A 6,995-nucleotide genomic window follows, 5' to 3' on the forward strand; every position below is an offset into this window, starting at 1 on the left:
GCTGATTGATGTAGATTTAGCGCGGCAAATTTTGTGTAGGTCCCTGATCAAATTTGTCTTGTGTTGACCTGTTTTTTTTAGAATCTCTTACCGCTGTGCTATAATTTGTTGTTTACACTGCTTGGCGGAAACATATTTTCACTTTGTGTAGCAAGTGCATACTCTGAGGTGTTCTGTCCTTGCTTATGTTAATATTGTAGTGCGATGGACGATGTCATGACGATGGTGCCAGCAGTTAATGGATAGTGGCAGCAAATTGTGAAATGTATAGCATTCCATCACTATGCTGTAGTAAGGTACGGGACAGCTGTACGAACATCATATTTTCCTTAGAGTTTAATGTACCGGAACCGACTTTAGGCCACTTCATTGAATATTCTTCTATTTTTTAAAATTCGTGGAACTTCATAATAAATGTGTGGAGGCCTGTCTATTTTTCCTTGCCGCTGATTTCTACGTGCTTCCCACCTTCCTTTCTGCGTCACAGCCTCACGTCTCTATATACAAATTAAATTTAAATTTAAAATAATTTTAAGTATCCACTTGTCTTTGCGCATTATTCATTCACCGGGAAACCAGGATTCCTAAAGGCACAAAATGTACCCCACACTCTACTCAGGCGCCACACAACCTATGATTCCCCGCTGTTTTAGCCTGTGTTCTTTGAAGGGTTTGGATCAGGAATTACGCGGTGGAGTGAATAGCGAGAGCAGGAAGGAGCTGAAGACTAGTTATTTAAGAACAGTCAAGTTCCGCACATTACAGCACGAGAGAAGATGCTGAGTGAGCATGCGAGTGGTACGCTACTGGCGCACACACCCAGCCGGGGGAATCTGCACGTGATCGATGTCAAAGAGGTCTCACGACACGACTTCGGAAGCCGCCGACCGCATGAGGTGGCACCGTTGCCCTTGCAGTGGTTCTAGTCCGCCTCCCCGCTCTGCAGTCGGTGATTGAGTGAAGTTCAGTACCATGGGAAGCAGGTCCTGGTTGCATCGGCCTTTAACCAGGGTCAACTAAATGTACCGTGCCCAACAAGGCCTCCAACTTCGAACCACGGCGCATCGTTGAGATGGAAGGCGATTGCTGCCGTAGTTCATCGCTTCAGGGAAGATGGATGGTCGACTTCCAAATAGGATGTGCCACCATGCCTGTGGGAACGTTGTGGCACCCTCCTTTCTCCGCCGCCGTTCCTCACGGGGGAGACCTGCACTCAGATCCGAGTGGTCACGCAACGCAGCGACCGCCTCGCCAAAGCTGATGCTCGGCGAACCCTTTCTCCCTCAAAGCTCAGCAAGACTCCTCTGCTGTTGACGCCGCCGCCGTGGCGACGCTCAGGATGTTGGCTCCACGCTGACGCCTCTTTTAAGACGCGTCTGTTCACTGGAGGTTGCGCGTGAAAGTTCCTTTCGGGCATGAGGCCTGTCCTCGATCAAGACCGCAGAGCCAACCTCTACATGTATATTTTGCGTTGAGCTGTCGTCTGAGATTGCCAAGAATCAAACGCCTGCTAAAATCGGGAGTAGCAAATCTCTCCCTGCCTTCAGACTCTTGCGGCAGACTCTAGCGGCGACATTAAAAAAGCGCCAGCTCATTTTAGTCACACGCACAAAAACGTTACTGACCAAGACTCCAAGACTCGATCTCGCCAATGCTCACAATCACCATAGACATATGAGCTTTCCCGAGGCCGACTAACAAACGTTTTCTTTTACTTCTGCATTCTGTTTTGTCAGTTTGAGTTCAATCTAGTCTGCATGCAGAGGACAGACAAGCAGGCAGCTAGTATAACTACTACAATGCTGCACGACTAACCAACGTGAAATATTTTAAGTTCACGCAGTGGACATTAGTTTCATAGTTATCCCGAGAGAAAAGAGTCGTTAGCGATCGTTCATTTACTGCGGCCCATTGATGCCAAGCATAGTGTCCACCGCAGGAACGCTTGAAATTTGTCTTGATTGTTGCATTTAGGTGCAGTCGTTCAGACAATTCCGTTCTTCAGAAAATCGAAATAAAACGCGGATCTTTGAAAAAAATTCAAACGGCCCTTCATAAATTCGCTAAAAAATTTGATTCCATCTGCCATGTTGCGGTTGTATAATAGCCTTAGTCACGGCGATATATATACGATTCTGTACCCTAAATTAAGCCAAGATCAAATACTTCCCGGTATCCCTGTCCTGTGTTAGAAGAAACTCGCATTGACGATCACGCCTCTTTTCCCGCTATGCAAATTTTAGAAGCTTCCCTCCGAAGCTTTGGCAGCGCGCTTTGCTGATAGCAAGCGTGTGCTGTATATATCTTCCGCGGACAGCTGTCGTTAGTGTTGTAATATTTAGAGCAGCCCCACCAGTACTGTATCCCTCACGCTGGCCGCATAGCGAACCGTAACTGCGTGTCCTTGCAGCTGGGGAAACGTTGCTACGAATGCAACTGCTCGGCGTAGGGAGAGATTTCAACCCAGCTTCCCTTTACAGCGCCATTTTGAACGCTTAGCGGTATAAAAGCGCTCTATAGCGTCTACTAAAGAGCATCGAAATGTTTTTCCACGTCGTTGCTTGCGCACAATTAAAATGAGACTCTTTGACTCTATATAAATAACTCGCTCTTTATTCTCTTTCTCCCACTACCAAACACGCTACAGCCTCTGCAAATAAAGCAGCGGGAAACGGAAAGAGCCAGAGAGAGATACAGGACGACTGCTGGACAACTGATGTTTAGTGCAGGTACAGTCATCCCTGCAGAGAGCCAACGCATGCGCAGACGTTAGCAGCCATCATTCTGCAGACGCTGCACCCATCCGCCTGCCACTAGTCGGTCGCTAGTCGTCAGACACGTGATTATACGTTGGCCGCTGTCAGTTAAGACTGTCGAAAACACATAACAGGAAGCGGTGTCGGACAATGGAAAACGGGTGTGGAGTAAATCAGGATAATTTTTATTTATTTATTTACATATACAGTGACCTTGTGGACAAGGTCAAAGCAGGTGGGAAGCAGGTTTGAAAGTACAAAAATATAGGCACATATCAAACAAAAAGAATACTGCAAATACAAGCTCGGAAAGAGAAAAAAGTTCATGGCAGGTGAGAAACGATTTGAAAACACAAAAATGCAGGAAAATACAAGAAAAAATAAGTTGTCTTTATTAGTGCGTGCGTGGCTGCCATTACATTACATGAATGGGTTCTTTGCCTTGGTGCAGCGATAATCTCACCGATGTGCTTGCTTCACGAAGACTCTTGGGCGACTTACAAGAAGCAGCGTGACGGATCGGCAGGTGGCTGGATATATCGAACAAGAGACCCTGAGACTACGTGTCTGGCGAGCACCGTGACATTTTCTTTTTTAATAATTAGGCCCTTCCCATTTGATTCCGCCTTTTCTCCTGCAATAGGCAATGTAGCGCTTTAGGAAATACTGGCCATGTGACCATATAACGGCTCTGCGCTGGCAATGAAAAGTGCAAACCACTGAAGGGGTGGTGGTTTACTTAACCAAAAAAAAAAGAATGTCGGCCGCTGTAACTGCCGCGTACTCGGTGGCCAACTGAATGCCAGCCGACGAAAAATAAACGGATAGAGAGAAGGAAAGAAAGACAGGAGATAGAAGTGAAGCTATCGAAATAGGCCAAAGAAATGAGAACGCATACACACATATGAATATGTAAACTGAGTTCGCGAATAAATGTCGTGTTACTGTAGTGTAGTGTAAATTTTGCATACACCTGTACACAAGCGCAAGCCACGCACATGCGATTGTTGATGGCGACGATAACAATGAATTTCAATGGCGCAAGCGCAACCGGCCAAATGCCGTCATGACAGAAGGTTGTTCGCTCTACTATAGGTGGGTTCAAAAAGCCATTTCCCATGCATTTCACCACAGGTAAGCTGAGCTCCAGGCCAGAGGAAAGCTTGTACATATTGTATCGTGCACCGGTGGGTTGAAGACGACACTGCGGACCGAGCCCCGTACCTCCCGCATGCCAAACGGATGCTCAACGCATGGGACAGTGCTTGCGTTCATATCTATGCATACATTTGCAGTAGCGCCCTTGTATAGGGCAGGACGTGAACTTCTGCGTGGCAGAACTAGCACTCGTAGTCGTCATAATAATAAAGAATTGTCATTCAGAGTCATTCAGACTTCCTCTCCTACTTCGACTTAGACGTCAGCGTGCGGCATCGTCGCCTTACCGACGGTCTGACTCATCTCTCCATCTCGGGAGTCTCGTCCGACCTTGCTCCCATGGGCATTCGCACGCTGATACCTTCCTCTCAGTTCGAAAAAGTGTTGGTTGATTTTCCGGAGCTCACTAAGCCATGCAACCTCACTCAGGCGCCTAAACATACTGTGAAACACCGCATCTTCACCCGGGGTCCACCCGCAGCTGCTCGACCGCGCCGCTTGTGTTGAGACCGTCTAGCTATCGCCAAACGTGAGTTTCACCACATTCTGGAGCTTGGCATTATACGCCCGTCGTCCAGCGCGTGGGCGTCTCCGCTGCATCTAGTGCCCAAGCGTGATCCCGGTGACTGGCGTCCCAGCGGCGACTATCGGGCGTTGAATGCCAACACTGTCCACGACAGCCATCCGCTGCCCCACATCCCGGACTTTACATCGCGCCTCGCCGGCTGCGCCATTTTTAGCAAAGTTGACCTGGTTAAGGCGTATCACCAAATTCCCATTGAACCCGCCGACATACCTAAGACCGCCATCACGATGCCCTTTGGTTTGTTTGAGTACGTCCGGGTGAATTTTGGACTACGCAATTCGGCTCAAACCTTCCAGCGGTTCATGGCTGAGGTCACGCGGGGCCTACCGAGTGCATTCGCGTACCTTGACGATGTCCTCATCGCCAGCCCTACACCTCATGATCATGAGCAAGACCTACGTGCTTTGTTCAAGAGTCTACAGCACTACGGCCTGGTTGTGAATGCCTCCAAGTGTGTTTTCGGTGCTTCTGAGCTCGAGTTCTTGGGTCATCACATACCCTTAGTGGGTATCCGCCCTCTCGCGTCCCACGTCCAGACCATCGAGAATTTTCCCCTGCCCACAACCCTGCACCTCCTGCGACAATTCCTGGGGCTGGTGAATTTCTCCCGCCGCTTTATCCCGCACTGTGCAGAGCTACTTCGCCCGCTCACCGACCTCCTCCGGTCAACCGCTGGCCCGTCCTCCGCATCCTCTTGGTCATCAGAAGCCCAGGCCGCCTTTACTGCCGCGAAGCAAGCAGTCGCTAACGCCGTGCTTTTAGTCCATCCGCGCAACGACGCCCCTACGAGATTGATGGTGGATGCCTCCAGTGTGGCCATCGGAGCCGTCTTGCAGCAGTACATTAACTCCGAGTGGAGACCATTGTCTTTTTACTCTCGGAAGCTACTTCCTGCTGAGACCCGCTACAGCGTCTTCGGTCGAGAGCTCCTAGCCATCTACTCCGCTATCCAGCACTTTCGGCATTTTGTAGAAGGATGCAAGTTTCACGTGCTAACCGATCATCAACCGCTGGCATGTGTTCCGGACCAACTCATCGAAGTACGTGTCACGTGAACTCCGTCAGCTCGCTTATATCTCGGAGTTTACTACCCACATCCGGCATGTGAAAGGTGCAGCCAACACCGCCGCTGACGCCCTCTCTAGTATAGTCGCGGTAGACGCTCCATCCACCGTCGACTGGGCCGTATTCTCTTCTGCCCAGCAGAATGACGATGAGCTCGCTGCTTTTAGAGCGAATTCTCGTTCTCTCCGGTTACGGCTTGTGCCCCATCCTTGCTCGTCTGAGCCCTTGTGGTGCGATGTTTCAACGGACTTTCCTCGCCCTTTTGTTCGGGCTCCACTACGTCGCCCTATCTTCCATTCTCTCCATGACATATGCCATCCAAGCATTCGGGCTACTCAGCGCCTTATCACCCAGCGCTATGTTTGGCCCGGAATCAACGCTGATGTGCGTGCTTGGACGCGCCGGTGCCTACCCTGTCAGTCGACCAAGATCTGTCGACATACCAAGACACCTTCCCAAGCCTTTCTACCCCCTGGCCGTCGTTTCGGCCATGTTCATCTCGACATCGTGGGCCCTCTACCCTTCTCTCGAGGCTACCGCTATATCTTGACCATAGTCGACCGCTTCACTCGCTGGCCGGAGGCAGTCCCCATTCCTGACATCACCGCAGAGACTGTTTCGCGCGCCTTCATTTCTGCGTGGGTCTCTCGATTTGGTTGTCCTGGCACTGTGACAACCGACCGTGGACGCCAGTTTGAGTCCTCTTTGTTTGCTTCCCTTAATAATATCCTCGGTGCCAGGCATTGCCGTATCACTGCATATCACCCGTGTGCTAACGGCATGGTGGAACGCCTTCACCGCCAATTGAAGGCCGCCCTCGCTGCCCGCCTCAATTGCGCCTCCTGGGTCGACTTCTTGCCCCTTGTGCTGCTTGGTCTAAGGGCCGTCATCCGAGAAGACTTACAGTGCTCAGCTGCAGAGCTCGTGTATGGAAGTGCTTTGCGTCTTCCAGGCGACTTCTTTACATCCCAGCAGCTTCCAGCCCAGCCCCAAGAATTCCTCCAACGCCTGCTGGACTGCGTTAAAGACCTCCGGCCTACTCCCCCCCCCCCCGTCCGTCCCGCCACCATACCATTTTCGTACACCCCGACCTGGCCACTTCGACCCACGTTTTTGTGCGCCGCGACGCTGTCCGAGCTCCACTCACACCGGCTTACGACGGACCTTTCCGCGTTCGCCGCACCCCGAAAACCGCCAAAGTCCACCAAAACGGCCGCGAAGAGACCATCAGTCTAGACCACCTTAAACCGGCTTACATGGAGACCGCCCTGGAACGACTCCCAGCGCCGCCTGACCTAGTGCTCGAGTGCCATCGCCGGCCCTCCGTCCGTTTCGACTTCCAGTCTACGCGGGGGGCCCTGTAGCACCCTCTCTTGGGCGGCGCCGACAACCCGGCTAGCGCGCGCCACCCTGCGAAGAGAATAAAGACG

Source organism: Amblyomma americanum, chromosome 3, assembly GCF_052857255.1.
Source record: "Amblyomma americanum isolate KBUSLIRL-KWMA chromosome 3, ASM5285725v1, whole genome shotgun sequence".
Classification (NCBI taxonomy): domain Eukaryota; kingdom Metazoa; phylum Arthropoda; class Arachnida; order Ixodida; family Ixodidae; genus Amblyomma; species Amblyomma americanum.